Genomic DNA, 18,489 nt, shown 5'->3' with positions numbered 1-18,489 from the left:
AAAAAAAAAGGAAGTTGGCCTTTTCTTGGACCCAAGAGGTCTCTGTTATCTCAAATGCAAGGTAGTTTAAGCACACATTTTTAAAGGTGGCAACCTAATTTAACAGGGTATAATAAGTGAGTGACTTGGAAACAACACTGGAGATACATTTCAAAAATTCAGACCTTGAGAACCAGATCTGACAGGTGTTTGGGAGCCGGCAAGGCTGCACTCAGGTGCCCTGAGGCCTAGGTGCCAGGATGCCTTTTCCTCGTCAGAGAACCAGAGTCAACAAGGGAGAGAGATGGGACAGAGAGGCGAATGTCTCTTGCCAGTGTGTTTTATAAGAGACCCTGACAGCATTGGCCTGTGGGACTCGTCAAGCGCCTTGATTCTAAATTTCCAAATTGCCTTGTTTTTATTGTTGTTGGTTTTCACTGTCTCTAAAGGGCTCCATGTACTTTTGCATGCCATGGCATCCATTACTAATGTAAGAAAGGCGTCTTTCTTGAGTGCTCTGTGCTTTGGCTTCCTCATTTGCGAAATGGGGGGAATTGTATCTCACCTGTGAGAGTGGTGTGAAGAGTGAGTTAATCATTTTCCAGTCCTTAGAACAGTATGTGACAGTAAATCCTCCAGAAAAGATGGCAACTGTCATTATCTTCCGCCTTAATTCCATTACTCTCCTGAAATCAAAACACAACCACGCTGATGGAAAACAGGATTTGGGATTGTGATCATGCCACATCTTTATTTCCGGTGGAGTTGCAAACCTTTTAAAGCAATTCCACCCTGCTGCTATATTCCCGAGTGAAAGAGCAGCACACATGGCCTGGGTGTGCTGTAGCTCTGGTGGAGATGTGGTGTCTCACTCCTCCATGTTCTAGAAGAATCAAACGGCAGTCAAGAACCCCCAGGGCAGGAAATTTCAGTGTTCAATACTACAACGACCTTGGATGAATATGAAAGTCAAAAAACAATTTACTACGATCTGCAATCATTCCCAGTGCTGAGACAACAGGGTGCCTATTTGGAGATAATAGAATCGGACATCATTTGGTAGTGCCAGCTATTGTCATTTTATCATGTAGGGTACTAAACTTCACAGAAACAATGTAACTTACTTTCTGACCACGCAGCAAAGCAGGCTCTTTGGATTGCCCTATCAACCAACTCTAGTCTCTGCAACCCCAAACCTGGGATAATCTGAGCAATGAAAATATGTACATTTCTAGGCCCAAATGCATGTATATAAATATCTAAACATTAGCACAGGCAATGACAACAATAGATAACATTAATCACATTTCACATCTCATATTTCAGCATAAGATGTTGACTGTACCTTCACAGTGAATCTAGGATCTGTTTCTTACTACTTTGTCGCCATCATTATTTACCCGAACCCTGGTCCTTGTCACTTCTTGACTGGACTATTGCAGTCACAGAACTGCTTGTATACTTGTTCACTGGGTCTATTTCTCAAGGTTGCTGTAACAAACTATCACAGACTGTGAGGATTCACACAATAGATACTTATTTTTTTTTCTCACTGTTCTCAGCACACAGGTCATGCAGGGCTGGTTCTTTCTGCAGGCTCTGAGGGAGAATCTGTTTCTCTTTGGTCTTGGCTGTTATCAGCAATCCTTGGCCTTCCTTGACTTCTGGGTGTATCATTCCCATCTCTTCCTGCTTTAACATTGTGTTCCCGCTACATATCTGTATTGTTTTCACATGGCTGGCTCTTCTCTGAGTATGCCTGGGTCCTAATTTCCCTCATCTTACAAGACCAGTTGGTAGATGAGAGCCCATGCTCACACAGCAGGGCATCATCTTAATGTCTTTGTGTCAGAAAAGATCCAGTTCCTAAATCAGGTAACATTTACAGGTAGCAGGGATGAGCATTTGAACATAGCTTTTAGGAGAACACAAATTGTCTCAGTGTGCCTGCCTACAGTCTGTTTACATCAAGATCTTCCCACCTCTATTCTTAACCTCCATTCTTAATTCATCTTTGCCCCCTCTCCTACTCCTTTCACCTTGCTGTCCCCACTCCAGCAGACTGGCTATCTTGTTTTGAAAATACCCATGTCCCTCTTTATCATTAGGAACGTTGCTCAACTTGTTCCCTTTGTTTTTAATACTCTTTTCTGGACTATCAACCCATCTTACTTCCTTACCTCCCAGTATTAGATTCTTTTCCTGTTGCAGTGGTAAAATATTCTGACAAAAGCAACATAAGGGCGAAAGACTTTATTCTGGATCATTTCAATAATGTAGTCCTTCCTGGTGAAGGAGTCAAGGCGTATGAGCCGGAAGCAACTAGTCATATGAGGAAACAGAATTATGACTGCACGGTGCTGCTCAGTTCCCTTTCCCTATTTGTACAGTTCAGGATCCTAGCCAGGGAATGATACTACCCACAGTGGATGGGTCTTCCCTCTTCAATGTAAACTCATGATAATCCCCTGCAGACATGCCCAGAGAAGTATCTCTTGGGCAATGCTTGGTTTTCTCAAATTGACAAGTAATGCTAGCCATCATCCTGCCTCAAGTTGTTGCTCATGTCCTAGTGCTTCTTGGTAAGGCCTACATTGACCCTTATGGTTTCTAAAAATGTGATAGGCACTTTTATTCTGGATAGGGCATTAACTAAGTGGCCCGACATTGGATGCATTCTTACTAGACAGCAAATATTGCTGGAAACTATTTGTCAAATTAACCTTGATGTTTGAACCTTTAATGCTTCAGATTTATTATATGCCACTGATATTTATCATTCTCTATGATGTTCTATTTTGGTCTGTGTTTGAAGTAGTCACTAACCCTTTTTAAAATTTATTTTTAAAGTTAGTAATACAAAATAATGAGATCCATGATTGTATTTTCATAGTTACATGGCATTGGGGTTTTTGGTGTAAGCTATCCCTTTACACTATATATTCTCATCCCTCTTGTAATCATCTCACTGGTCACTTTTCTGCTTCCAAATAGTCTCTCTACTTTCATCACACATACTCCAATAATCACTCTTTTGTTCCCTCCCTTAAGATCATATCTTCCACTTTCAAAATCCCCATTTTACCTTCATGAACCACACATATACAAATTTACACACACATACAAAGTCTAGATTAAACGCATAGGAGGGGAATGTGGTATTTGTCTGAGCTTGCTTTGTTTTGCTTAATGCAGTGATTTCCAGTTTCTTTCATTTCCTCACAAATGCTGTGATTTCATTTTTCTTTATCCCTTAATAAAGTTCCATTGTGTGTATGTACCACATGCTCTGTGTCTGTCCATTTGTTGATGGACATCTAGAATGGTTCCATATATTTGGTATTGAGAAGAACACAGCAATAAACTGGATGTGAAAGAATCTCTGTTGTATTTTTTTCCCTTTGGGCCACCAGCCAGCTCCCAAATCATGACACAGAGAATTATTGGTTGTGCATGCTCACCTTAGCGTAGCTCTTTTCTGGCTAGCTCTTTTAACTTAAACCAACCGTTTCAGTCCTCCACTGTTTGTGGGATTGCAAAACTGTATAGTGATTTGGGAATCAGTATGTCAGTTTCTCAGAAAATTGGGATTCAGTCTACCTCAAGGCCCAGCAGTACCACTCTTGGGCATGTACCCAAAGGATGGGCAATTGAACAACAAGAACACTTGCTCAACTGTGTTCATAGCAGCATTATTCGTAGTAGCCAGAAACTAGATGCCCCTCAATTGAAGAATGGATAAAGAAAATGCTGCATATTTACATTTACTCAGCAGTTAAAAGCAATGACATCATAAATTTGCAGACAAATGGATGGAACTAGTAAAAAAAAAAATCATCCTGAGTGAGGTAACCCAGACCCAGAAAGACAAATGTGGTATGCATTCAGTTATAAGTAGATTTTAACTGTAAAGGATAACCAGGCCACAATCTACAGCCCCAGAGAAGCTACAGCCCCAGGTAACTAGGAGGACCCTAAGAGAGACAAGCACGGATTACTCTGTGAAGGGGAAGTAGACTAGATGTCCTGGGTAAACTGGGATTGCAGGGTTGGTAAAGGGGAGGGGATGGGGAATGAGAACATGAGGGAATGGGATGCTTGAGTTGTGGGAGGGACAGAGAGGGAGAGCAATGATAGAGATATCTTGATAGATGGGGTCATTATGAGGTTAGGGAGAAACCTGAAGCCAGAGAAACTCCCAGGAATCTACAAAGATTGAACCCCAGTTAAGGCTCCAAGTAGTAATGGAGAAGGTGCCTGACCTGGCCTCCCTCTGTCATCAGATTGATGACTATCCTAATTGTCATCATAGAACCTTCACTCAGTACCTGATGGAAGCAGATCCACAGCCAAGCACTTGGCTGAGCTCCAAGAGTCCAGTCAAAGAGAGGGAGGAGGGGTTATATAAGCAAGGGGGTTCATGATCATGACTGGAAACCCACAGAGACAACTGACCTGAACTCATGGGAGCTCAGAGACTCTAGACAGACAGTTAGGGAGCAGGCATGGAACTGACTTAGGACCTCTGCATGTGGGTGACAGTTGTGTAGCTTGGTCTTTTTATGGGACCCCTAACAGTGGGACCAAGATCTGTCCTTTGTGCATGAGCTGGCTTTTTGAAACCCATTCCATATGGTGGGATGCCTTGCTCAGCCTTGATGAAGTAGGGAGAGCTTGGCCCTACCTAAACTTGATATGCCGGGCCTTACCCACTCTGAGGAATACATGGGGGGCTAGAATGGAGGTGGGGGGAACATGAGAGGAGGAGGGGATGCTATGATTGGTACGTAAAATAAAATTTAAAATTTTATAATAAAATATTAACCTGTTTCTCTTTAGCTACCTTTTGCCTCAAGGCTTTTTACGTTTTATACTGTCTTGCTGTCTCTATGTCTGGCTGGGTGATGGCTGCCTAGCTTCTGACCCCAGGCTATGTCCCCCCTCTTTCTCTCCTCTTGTTCTTCTTCTCTCATTCCTTTTTTCTTCTTTTTGAGTCTAGATTTCTATTTAGTCTTTCTGCCTGCTAGTTACAGCTATAGTTTCTCTGCCTAGCTATTGGTCATTTAGCTCTTTATTGAACCAATCAGGTGCCTTGGGCAGGCAAGGTGAAACAGATGCAACACATCTTTTCATAACTAAACAAATGCAGCATAAACAAAAGCAACACACCTTTACCTTTACACAGTTAAAGTAATATTCTGCAGCATAAACAAATGTAACACATCTTTGTCTAGTTAAAGTAGTATTCTACAACACTCTGTAGGATATTGACTTGGGGTATATACCTGGACTGATATACCTGGGTCATGAGGTAGCTTTATTTTTAATTTTTTGAAAAATCTCCATACTGATTTTCATAGTGGCTACACCAGTATACATTACCAACAAGAGCGGGTAAGGGTTCCCTTTCCCCACATCCTTGTGAGTATTTGTTGTTTGTTTTCTTGATGATATCTATCCTGACTGGGCTGAGATAGAGTGTTAAGTAGTTCTGAATTGCATTTTCTGAATGGCTAAGGATGCTGAACACTTTTAAAGAATATCTACTGGCCAGTTTCAGTTTTTCCTTTGAGAACTGTTCATTCAGTTTATCAACCCATTTATTGATCAGATTTTAATGTTTCCTGGTTTCTTGGTGTTTAGGGTTTTTCTTTTCTTTCTTTCTTTTTCTTTTTTTTTTTTTTTTGTTCGATTTCTGGAGACAGAGCCTCACTATGTAGTTCTGTCTGTCCTGTAATCAGAATGTAGACCAAACAGTCATCAAACTCTGAGATATTCCTACTTCTGTCTCCTGAATCCTAGAATGAAAGGTGTGCGCCACCACACCAGGTCCTTTTAGTGTTTAGCTTTATAGTCCTTTATATATCTTAGATATTAAGTTGATTTTATATATTGTTCTTTTGGTTTCTATTTCATTAATTTCTGTCTTGATCTTTATTATTTCTTGCTGACTACTTTTGTTTGGATTTACATTGTTCTTGTTTTCTTAAAACCTTGAGGTTCACCATTAGGCTATTTATTTGGGATCTCTATTATTTCTAATTGATTTATTAAATTCCAAAGAAGATTTCAAAAAATTACTGAAATAGGTGAAACACAGCATAAATATTTTGAAATTTTACTTGTGCTGGGTGGAGGTGGTGTACCCCTTTAATCGCAGCTCTTGGGAGGCAGAGGCAGGCAGATTTCTGTGAGTTTGAGGCCAGCCTGGTCTACAAAGTAAAGTTTCGGGACAGCCTCCAAAAGCTACACAGAGAAACCCTGTATCAAAAAACAAGGAAGTAAGGGAGGGAGGGAGGCAGGCAGGGAGGGAGGGAGGGAGGGAGGGAGAGAGAGAGAGAGAGAATAAAGTTTACTGTTAGATGTGATTGCTGACTAAAAGAGGATACAAGCAAAAGGATTAAATCAGTCAAAAAACATTCAGAACTGTTAGGTTTTCCCAATGACTGTCATCCATTGTGATTTCATTTTCATTTAATTCAGGGAATTTTTAAATGTCCACCTTGAGTTCTTCAGTGATGTACTCACCCAAAACTGTATCATTCAGTCTCCATGTGTTTATGTCATTTCTCTATTTACTGATTTCTAGTTTTAGTCCACTATGATCCAATAAGATACAAAAGATTGGATTATTTTCTATAAAGATTTGCTTTGTAATCTAGACTGTGCCTGTGTTAAAGTAAAATACAAGGACTGCTGAAATGAAGGTATATTCTGTACCCGTGGGATAAAATAATCTGTATATATCTGATAAATCTGTTCTACAGAATTTTTTTATTTATTGATTGATAGATATTTAGTTTGGATGAGAGTGGGGTAGGGAAATCATTTAATGTTTGCTTTATGAAATTAGGAGCCTCAACATATGGTGCATATGTATTTGTTATTGCTATGTCGTCTTCATGAATGATCCCCTTTATTAATAAGTAGTGGGGTTCTTTACATTTTCTGAATAGTTTCGGTTTGAAGTTGTTGTCAGATCTCAGAATAGATTCTGGCTTGGTTTTACTCCCATTCATTTGATGGATTGCCTTCCCTCCTTTGACCCTCAGGAGTCAGTCAGCCAGTCTGTATCTCTTTATTGGTGAGCTGAGGCCATTTCATTAAAAGCTATTGTGGGGGCTGGAGAGATGGCTCAGTGGTTAAGAGCACCGGCTACTCTTCCAAAGGACCTGAGTTTAATTCCCAGCAACCATGTGATGACTCACAAAGATCCATAATGAGATGTGGTGCCCTCTTCTGGCAGGCATACATGCAGATAGAATAGAATACTGTATACATAATAAAATCTTTTATAAAAAAGTTATTATGGTGAAATGTTTAGTAGTTTCTAAAATTTTGTTGGCTGCTTTTCTGATAGGGTGAATTATTGTTTGATCTTTTTAATCTCAGTTATTAGTGCTGGGCGTTTGCTGGTTTAATGCATTGGACATGATAGATTCCTTCCTGACTCTCCTTTGCTCATCTATTATTTTCACAAAATTTATTGTTTCCTGTGATCTTGTGGTTGATTCTGTCTTTCTTCTTCTGTGTATATTATTCTTTTATCTTCTGCAGTGCTGGCTTCAGAGTCATGAACTACCTTAGTTGGCTTGTCTTGGTGTGCTATTATTTCTCTATCAACTTTTAAGAAAGTTTTCTTGCATACAGTAATCTCGGTTGGTAGGAATTTACTTTCAGGGCTTGGTGTACATAGGTACTTACTCTCCTGGATTTTAGGGGTTTTGTTGAGAGAACTGAGTCTAATTTCATAAGTGAGTTGCCTTTTCCTTTACAGCTTTTAATGTTTGTCTTACATTGTGGTAGCTTGATTGTAATATTTTTAAAGATTTACTTATTTATTTTATGTATGAGTGCTCTATCTATACATACATCTATATGCCAGAAGGCATTAAGTTTGAGCCACGATGTGGTTGCTGGAAATTGAACTCAGGACCTCTAAAGCCATCTCTCCAGTCCCCTGATTGTAATATCTTGTTTGCATATATGTGGGGGTCCACATATTTAAATGCCTCTCTCTACATTTGGAATTTTTCTGCCATAATTTCATTGAATAGAGGCTCAATGTTGTCGGTGTTTGCCTTAACTCCTTCCTATAGTTCATGGATTCTTTCCTCTCATGATTGTAGCTCAGAATTCTCCAATGGTGTCATCATACTCATTCATTTTCACATGTATTTATCGTTTCACATCTGTGTGGGCATGGTCTTGCCGTGGCATACATGTAAAGGTCAGAGGACAACTTGCAGGAGTCAATTCTCTTTCACAGTGCAGGTCCCAGGGATTGAACTCAGGTCATTGGGCTTGGCAGCAAGCACATTTACCCATTGAGCCATTTTTCTGACTCTCATTTACTTTTTATCTTGTTGGTGTCTGAATATATATTATTTCCTCAACTTGTGGTTCATCCATAATGTTATTCCTTCTGTTTTGTGTGGCGTGTTAGTAATAATTTTCCCTGTGATTTTATCTGATGCATTGCCAACATTTCTATTTTTTTTTCAAAATCTCGACTTTATCACTGAATTTTCCCTCAATATCATTGACTTTTTCATCCACACTGCTGGTTTTCTTAACCATTTTTCTGGATTTTTCTTCTCTATATTGTTGCCTTTTCTCTCTAAGTCTTGGATTGAATTCATCATCTTGTATTCTCTTTTTAGTCAGTGATAATTTAGTACATTTATTTATTTTTGTTTACATTGGTGGTTTGCCTGCATGTCAGTCTGTGTCAAGGTACCAGGTCCCCTAGAACTGGAGTTACAGATGGTTAAGAGCCATGTTGTGGGTGTTGGGATTTGAACCCACAACCTCTGGTAAAGCAGTCAGTACTCTTAACCACTGAGCCATTTCTCCAGCCCTGTCAGGGATCATTTTTCCAGTATATTTTGAAGTCTTTATTAGGTGTTATGTGTCCAGTAGCTGAAGAGGTATGGGTTGCTTTTATTGTTTTGTTTTTGTTTGTTTTTAAGAGTCAAGTGGCTTTGCTGTTTTATATTTCTTTGGGTTTTTGTTTTGTTTTGTTTTTTGAGACAGAGTCTTACTATATAGCTCTTGCTGTCCAGAACTCATTCTATAGACCACTCTAGCCTTGAACTCAAAGAGATCCACCAGCCTCTGGCTCCCACAGTGCTGGGATTAAAGGCATGTGCCACCATCACCAAACCTAGCAATGTATTCTTGAAGGCTCAATCCCACATTCCTACTCAGAAAGGAGAAAACAAATGATTGTATCAACAGCATCAAACCATACAAGACTTAGAAACACACCTAATATCAACTAAATGCCATTGATACATCAGAAATGACCATAAAAAGAAAATGGCAAGCTAATGTACAATGTAATGTGCAGTTAAAAGCTTACTTAATTTATGTGTCTGGATGGTACATGACCAAGATGAAGAGTCGGGAGTGTAGGAATAGAAGAAAGTCTAAGTAAAAGGAAAGAAGAGTGATGATAATGATGATGATAAAGGCAGAAAAGCATGTTGTGGAAGGAATAATGAAAGAGCAAGAGATTAGGCAGAGAAAAGGCAAAAGAAGATTTCTCAATAAAGACAAGTTTTAGAGTAAGACCAAATCAATGTAAGATGGAGACTAAGTGTAAGGGTGTTTTCAAAAACTAAGAAATTCAAGCACTGCTACTAGGAAGAAGCAACATGAAACCAAAAGAAGAAGGAGGAAGGAAAACAAAGATTACTCCATAATGAAAAAAATCTACAAATAAAAGTTGGAAGCAGCTAATGGGCAATTGGTTAAAGCATACTTTTTTTTTCTGTTTTTAAGACAGGGTTTCTCTATAACAGCCATGGCTGTCCTGGAACTTGATTTGTAGACCAGGCTGGCCTTGAACTCACAGAGATCCACCTGCCTCTGCCTCCTGAGTGCTGGGATTAAAGGCGTGCACCACCAACACCTGGCTAAAAGCCTACTTTTAAATATATTGAAGTGGAATAAAAAGAAAAGAGAGAAAGCATGAGGGGCAAAAAAAAAAAAAAAATAGAGAAAAGAAAAACAAATTGAATTTTTCGGCAGCTTCTTTCCGAGTCCGTAAAAACTGCATAGGGAGCTGGACTTGGGAACTCTTGTTTTTTTCTATGGTTTAGGCTAATGCTGAGTCTGGATATGACAAAGTCTGCTAAACTGTCTTCACATTCCTGGCTTTCCATCTTTACCTAGCAGTGCCCTCTGCTGGCAGCACGCAGCTTTGCAGCCTGTAGACTGGTTAGGTTCTCTTACCATCCCGAGACTTTCCAAATCATATCCTATAGGTGACTAATGTTCTAGACATCGGGTGTGTCCCACTTGAATTTGGAGCAAAGGAAGCAAACAGCACAGAGATTGGTACAGGTAAAGGACCTGTCTTCATACTTTCAAGGCCCCTTGAGTATTAATTACTCTGCTGGAGGACGCCTCGTGGATGCTATATATAATATTGGAACTTCAGGGTTCTTGGGCTCTACAGCAGTGAGGGAAGGGACAGACAAGTGGCTCCAGATTTTGACCCACTTGCTGAGTTCAGACTAAGAGTTCTCAAACTCCAGTGTTATCCCTAGTTGATGAGATCTGCTGCTCCTGTCCACCAAGGACAAGGCCACTTGTCTTATTCTGATCATGGTTTCTCCTCTCCCACCTCCTCCCAGAGTGTCCCTACTTCCCCACCTACCGAACCTCACAACTTTCCTATCTCTCTTTAGAAAGAAACAGGCAAATGAGAAAGACAAACCATAATTAAAAAAAAAAAAACAAGAACATAAAAGGCACAAGAAACACACAGAGATACCAAAACCAAAACTAAACAAAAGCAGAAAGCACACTATACAAGCAGAAGACCTGGGCCACCTTTTCTATGATGGCTGAGGCAGGTCAGATTGTGGTTCTCCTACACATGCGCGTCCACCATTTTTAGGCACCAGTTCTCTTTGTCTATACAGTTTGCAGAAATTTCCAACGTTTTTATTTCTTTCTTCTTAACATCTCTACTTTTCATACAGCGTGCATTTTGGGGGCATACATAAACTACATACTCTAAGAAAGCAGAGAACTTTGGCTTATTTACTACTATATTCCAAGCATCAAGCACTGTTCTTGGAATTGGCAAGTGCTGAACATATTTGTTGACTGAATGAACAAGTGAATGAATGAATGACATTTGTATGTCATGCAAGTAGGGTTGTATTTACTTTTCATGACAACCATAATCATGGGGGCTGTCCTTCTGTATTCTGTGAATATATGTTTCTCTTATTGGTTGACGAATACACGCTAATTGGCCAGGAGCCAGGCAGGAATTATAGGTGGGGCTACCACACTAAGAATTCTGGGAAGAAGAATGCAGAGAAGAGTTGCTAAGAAGCCACCATGTAGCTGCCAAAGGCATAACATGCTGAAGCATTATGGGTAAGCCATAGCCTCGTGGCAGTACATAGTTTAATAGAAATAGAAATATGTTAATAATTAAGAGAGAGCTAGCCAATAAGAAGCCTGAGCCATCGGCCAAACAGAAACTACATTTATACCATATAATATTCATACCATTACTAATGTTATTTTATACATAGGGAAACGGAACCACACTGAAATTAAGTAACCTGTCAAAATCCATGTGGCAAGTGGTGGGAGCCTAGCACTTGACCTTAGGCAAATCTTGCTCTTGTCCTCTAAAATTTTAACAATCGAATGGCGTCTGGTCACTCATGAAAAAGCAATGCTATATCCTCCTATCTTTTATTCCTTTTATTCAAGCATTCACATTTTCTGATATGAGATAATAAGCTGTAATCCTTTTTAAACTGTGGCATACCATAGTTTACTAAGATATTTGTATATTGCATCACCTTAATTCTGGGGACCATATAGGTTCAAATGTCAGTAGGTGTTGGAGCAGATTGCTTAATTTCCTTTTTTGTTTGTTTGATTTTTTTTTTCTGAGACAGGGTTTCTCTGTGGCTTTGGAACCTGTCCTATAACTAGGTCTTATAGACCAGGTTGGTCTCAAACTCACAGAGATCTGCCTGCCTCTGTCTCTCAAGTGCTGGGATTAAAGGTGTGTGCCACCAACTCCTGGAGCTTAATTTTGTTTTATTCCAGGGTCCTCATTGGTGAATTAGAAATAATGATAAACAATGATAGCATCTATTTCATGGAGTAGTCATGAGAATAAATTAGTATACATACATATAATATGTAGAAAAGTGCTTGGTAGATAGAATATGTTCAAGTGGTTTCAGCTACTAGTAGTCTTTTTTATCCCAAGACAGGGTTTCACTGTGTAGCCTTGGCTGCCCCGACCAATAGGGCAGTCAAGGACCAATTGGGGAACACCTAGAAGAAAATGGGGGACAAGGGACACAAAGAATGGACAGTAAGACAGTATTCTGATCAAGCTAACAAAATTATTTTCTCAGAGGAGGCTTATATAGGACCATGGGCAGGATGTGAGCAGGGTTTGCAAGTAACCAGGGCATGGGCACTGGCACGTAGGCAGAGTGAGAAGGTCAGTAGAAGGAATTTCCTAAGTTGTTTAGCTAACCTGTAATTGGCTGTTAATTGCTGCAGGAGAGATAGCCCTGAGCTATTCTTTAACTGGCTGTGAAACTGCAAGCCTGTACCTTGGAATGTTCTGCCAAACATCCTGTTTATTTCTTAGGAGGCAGTAATTCTCTATCTCAGATACTGAGGTTGTGAAGATGGTGATGGTCTCCAACACTTGGCTGTCCTGGAAGTCTCCATGTAGACCAGGCTGGCCTCAAACTCACAGAGATCCACCTGCCTCTGCCTTCCAAGTGCTGAGATTGAAGGCATGTGCCATCACCATCCGGCTAGTGTTCGTAGTCTTATGTGATAAATTGATTTTGACTATAATAATATGGACATTGTCAGAAAGGCAAATTTGTCCATGGTGTTTCTGGAAGTAATAGTGCTGGTTACCTTGGTGGAGGTTAGTGACTAGAAAAGAGGAGAAGGCAGGCTCCTGGGGGTTTGGGGAAATGTTCTGTTTCTTGATCTGAACACTGCTTATGGGGATGCATGTACTTTGTGACAAATCAGGGAAACATGCACATAAGATCTGTTTGTGAGCTTCAAGAAAATGTCAATTTCTAACTGACTGAATGTAGCTGCATGCCACTTTCTCCCAAGTTTTCTATGTTTTCCTAATTGAAGTGGTGTTCGAACTTCCACCAAAGGACACTAGTATTTCTCTTTTATAGTTACAGACACTTCTTTCTGTGTTCCCCTGGTTCCTGGCAACCACTAACCTGTTCACCATGTCTCTCTGACTTTGCCATTCCAACGTATTATTCAGGGCTGCTGTTAAGGTGACTCAAGGGGTCACCTGAGTTCAACCCTAAAACATATGTAAAGGTGCAAGGAGAGAAGCGACTCCCAAAGTTGTTCTCTGACCTTCACATATGGTCTAAGGTACATACACACACACACACACACACACACAGAGAGAGAGAGAGAGGGGGGGGGAGGGAGGGAGCTACCCTGTGCAGTAAAGCTTAAAGCTAACAAGAGACCTTGTCCCAAACAAAATGAAAGACACCTGAGGACCAACACTCTGGTTTGTCCTCTGGGTTCCACAACTTTGCACTCGGTACCCACATGCACAGGCACCTTTCACCCCACCACCCACAAAATATGCTACTCAAATGGCAACACAGATTATGTAGGGAGCTGTGAGGAATAGGAATCAGTTTGCTAACTAGTGTCTACCCTGTCTTTGGAAGAAATCTTCCCGTCTCTGGCGGCTGCACTCTGACCTATCTCCTCTTTCCTCTTATAATATTGACTCTATCTTATTCTCTTTCCCCTTTCCTTATGGAACCAAAGGTGTATATATTTTGACACTTTCTTAGTCAATCACTTTATAAGTTTCTAGTATCCTTTTATGTGTGCTTTATTCTCTCTCTCTCTCTCTCTCTCTCTCTCTCTCTCTCTCTCTCTCTCTGGAAAGAAAACACTATTGCAACTGGCTAGATGGGCTTTACAGCTTCCTCTGAAACATACTGTCCTCCAGCAAGTGTTCCTGGAAAATAATTTTGTTCCCTCTTTTATTTTATCTGCTAGCTTCTGGGTAAATTTTCCTGAACTCTCTTCCCGTTCACCAACTCTTTAATTAGTTGTGGCTTACTGGCTGCTGGTTCTTCAATGTGTTGATTTCATTTTACACACACACACACACACACACACACACACACACACACTTCTAGCAGTTCAATGAAGTATTCTTTTCAAAATGTGTTATTGTCTAGAATGTCTGTGCACACATTTATTTCTATAAACACACCGTAGTCTTCATAATATCCATTTAATGATTACATGATTTACATTACTTGTCTGTTATTTTTGTTGACTCCCATTTGTGCACTGCTCACTTTTCCTTCCAAAATAATGCAAATACAGTCTTTGAGATCTGGGACAAAGATGCACTCCTCTTCAGGGGATCCGTTTGCTTTTTTGAGATGTCTGGAGCTATGAACAGGCCAGGGTCCTTTTGCATTTTTGACTAGGGATTTCATTAGTTGCTCAGGCATTATGAGTGGGGCTTCTAGGCCATTGCCCACCTGCCTCATCTGCTCAGCACCAGTAAATCAATATTCTTTTCAGTCACCCTTGGAGCACATAGGAGAGCATGTTAAGGTGTATTTTTTGAGGGTGCATTCCTTCCTGTGACATATAGTGAGAAAGGACTCCCAGGCCACCTTTAGCAGATTGCTATCCTTCTGCATAATCTATAATCTGTGAGCCTTTCGATAAAGCTGACCTGGTGAATTCTTCAGATTCGGCAGTGGATAAGAATGGCTTTTGTCCTTCCAATATATTTACTCCCATTCTCTTAGGTTTCACCCTGCTAATTCCTTACCTTGCCTATCTCAGAGGCCTTTAAATTGTTGTTTTCTCATCGGTTAATCAGTACCTTCTATTGTGTTCTGTAGTGATGACACACAGGAACAGAAAGCAGGAACTCTTTCCTGGGTCCATAGTAACAGAGCTTCTGGAGCCACGATAATTCCTCTTCCTGCAGTCAGCACTGCCACAGTGCCTTGGCATTATTCTCTCTTGGAACCAGGGGGCTTCACACCCCCTTCCCACGCAATGCCTCATTCCTTGGGGGACCACTCTGGATCCTTTCATTTCTGCACTGCCTCGGTCTGCACCTCAGACTACTAAGGCCTTATATATTACTTCAATAGTTTCCTACTTGGGTGTTTTTTATCTGCCTCCTCTTCCTCAACCAGGCCACACTCCCCATAACAACCAAAGCAATCCATCTTTTTAAAGGAAAAGTAGATTATGTAATTTTACTTGGGTAAAATCCCTCATCGTGCTGCATTTGAACATTCGATAAATTCCAAGCTATTTAACATTGCCCACAGAGCCTTGCATGATTTAACTTCTGCCCGTCGACACATATTTACCCTCCTGTATATAGGCAAACTGATTTTATTCAACTTGTCAGATGTGCCCATTTTTTCCCCTTACTTCAAAGCCTTATCTCTTTTTGTTGGACTGTTGTCAACTTTTTAGTCATACTTAGTATCTTACCTTGACTATCCATTTATCAGATGTCTTCTCTGATCACTTAATACAATAGGCCCTTGGTCCTTTCCATAAGAAAATTTATTATAAGTCATTATGGTGGGTTCATTTATTTCAGATCTACTCCACAGTAAACTTTGAATACTAGGAAAACAGAGGTCCCACTTCCTGCCCAGGTATTAGCATGGTGTTTGACTCAAAGTAGTTCAAGAAACATGTGTCAAATGATTGATTTCCTCCCTTTAAACAACCTGTTGACAAGTACAATTACCTATATACAATTGTCCCATGGTTAATACAGAATGAGAATTAAGGAACATGATAGCTTAAGTGATAGTAGCACTCCTAAAGAAAAAGTGTGAATAAGAGAGGGGGCTGGAGACACGGCACCACAGCTAAAAACACTGTGCTTTTGCAGGGGACCTGGATTCAGTTTCTGGAACCCACATGGCAGTTCTCAACTATCCACAACTCCCGTTGAAGGGCATCCAGTGCTGATTTCTAACTTCTGCCAGCGACAGGCTTGCAGATAAAACAGTCACACATACACAAAATAAGATAAATGAATCTAAAATAGGAAAGGCATGCATGTACAGAATAATAAAGTTTAGGGCTAGGAAGTTCAATTGTGTTTTTCTGGTTTGTATTTCATAGATAAAACCAGGACTTTCACCAAGGATTTAACACAAGGTTTATTTTAGTTATTGCTGTCTATACTTGAATGCTTAAAATATCTACACTTAAAGCAAATAATGTCCTACAGGGAGTTTTCTCATGTTGGTTTGGACAGTTGTTATTTAGAACTCTAAAAACATTTTCCCATAGGTGCACTATCATATACAATGCTTCCTTTCTTGTAGCTAGCTCATGCTTTATCTATCATTCATTTTCAGAATATAAATTGTGAGTTATTCTTTGCTGAGAAATATTTGAACCCAAGGACATAATAGACAAAAATAAAAATTCTGTTCTTGTGGATCTTACCTTCACATGACCAAACAGTAAAGAAGTGACAGATAAAGAATGGTAAATGTTACATATGTTACACTGAAAAATATCAGGCTATAATGTTGGTTGTACATTACTTTATTCCCAGCTCTCAGGAGGCAGATGCAAGCAGATTTCTGTTGCCTTGGTCATGTTGATTTTTCATAGCAATAAAAAATTAACTAATGCAGAATATATAAATATATTCATTTATATGTGAACATATATTTATTTTGTTTCATTTATTTATGGGGGTGATTCAAGACAGGATTTCTCTGTGAAGTTCTAGCTGTCCTGGAACTCAGTCTTTAGACCAGGCTGGCCTCGAACTCAGAGATCCACCTGCTTTTGACTCTAGAGTGCTGGGATTAAAGGCATATGCCATCACTGCATGACCTATTTATATAAAACAATAATTAAAGAAAGGCTATGAATTTGAGAGAGAGAGAGAGCATGGGAGATAAGGGAAGGATTGGAAAGAGAAGGTCTTTAAAAAGATATTAAATATAATATACATATATGGAAACTTAAAAATATACATATATGGAAACAAAAATAAATTTTCAATAAAAATTACATAAGGCAGTGTCAGAGAAACCCTGTCTCAAAAAAAAATGTAAGAAAGGGATTGGAGCAATGGGTCTGTGGTTAAGAGTGATTAGTGCTCATGCAAGGTTCCCGGGTTGGATTCCCAGTACCAATCTATATGGTAGCTTACAACTGTCTGTAACTCCAGCTTCAAGTGATATGACCCCTTTTTGTGACTCCTCAGGCACTAGTCACACATGTGGTGCACATACACATATGCAGGCAAACACTCATATGCATAAAAGTTTTTAAAATGTAGGAATTCTGGGGACAGAGAGATGATGGTTCAGTGATTAAGAATACAAGTTTTAACCACTTGGAACTCTAGCTCCACAAGATCTGACAGCCTCTTCTGGCCTCCACAGGCATTGCACTCAGATGTACATACATACACAGAAATACAAACATATAAACTTAATTTAAAATTAAAGGCATGTAGTTTCATTCATGTTGTCACAAATGACAGGATCTCCTTTTGAAAGCTGAATAATACTCCATTGTGTATGTATTTCATATTCCTTTTTCCATTTACAACTCCATGGACACCCAGGTTGCTTCCCTGTCCTGACTATTATGAACACTGATGCAATGAACATGAGATATGACATGCATCTTTTGAAATGGTACATTTTCAGAGTTGGCTATGTTGGTGAACCCCTTTAATCCCAGCATTCATGAGGCAGAAGTAAGCAGATCTCTGTGAGTTCGAGGCCAGCCTAGTCTACAGAGTGAGTTCCAGGACAGCCTCCAAAGCTACAACAGAGAAACCCTGTCTTGAAAAAAGAAAAAAAGAAAGAAAGAAAAAAAATAGAAATGATACATTTCAGTATGTGTAGGGGTTTAATTGAACCCAGTAACTTATAGAAGCTAAGCAAGTGATCCACCACTAAGGCATGTCTCCAGCTCCTATAGTTGCTCTTGAAAAATGTCATAAAAAGAATAAGAGTAGTGAGCATTCTGGAGAGCTTCAGTCCCTGAGGGATCTTGTAGGAGAAGATATTACTAGAGTTCTCTAAGAGGAAAGTGTGTGTCTTGAAAGCAAAACATTTTGCCACACTAATATGATTCTTTTGGAGAAATATTTATCTTGAAATTTAAAACAATGTAGAAGGAGAAGACATGTTTAGATGTATCTGAAGAGAAACATAGATTTTTGAAGATTATAACATTATTTGTAATATCAAAAACCTTTCTTTTTTATATATTTATTATTTTCGTCTTATTTTACATATCCATCCCAGTTCCCTTTCCCTCCCTCCCTCTCCCTCCCTCCCTCCCTTCCTCTCTCCCATGCTCCCCACCCCCCCACTGTGCAGGGAGGGATCATCAAAATCTGCCAAGTCATTTGGAGTAGAGAAACCTTTCTTAACATCTCCATTTCTTTATTTT

Source organism: Phodopus roborovskii, unplaced genomic scaffold (genome assembly GCF_943737965.1).
Source record: "Phodopus roborovskii unplaced genomic scaffold, PHOROB, whole genome shotgun sequence".
NCBI classification, from domain to species: Eukaryota; Metazoa; Chordata; class Mammalia; order Rodentia; family Cricetidae; genus Phodopus; species Phodopus roborovskii.
Note: the sequence above shows the minus strand (reverse complement) of the source record.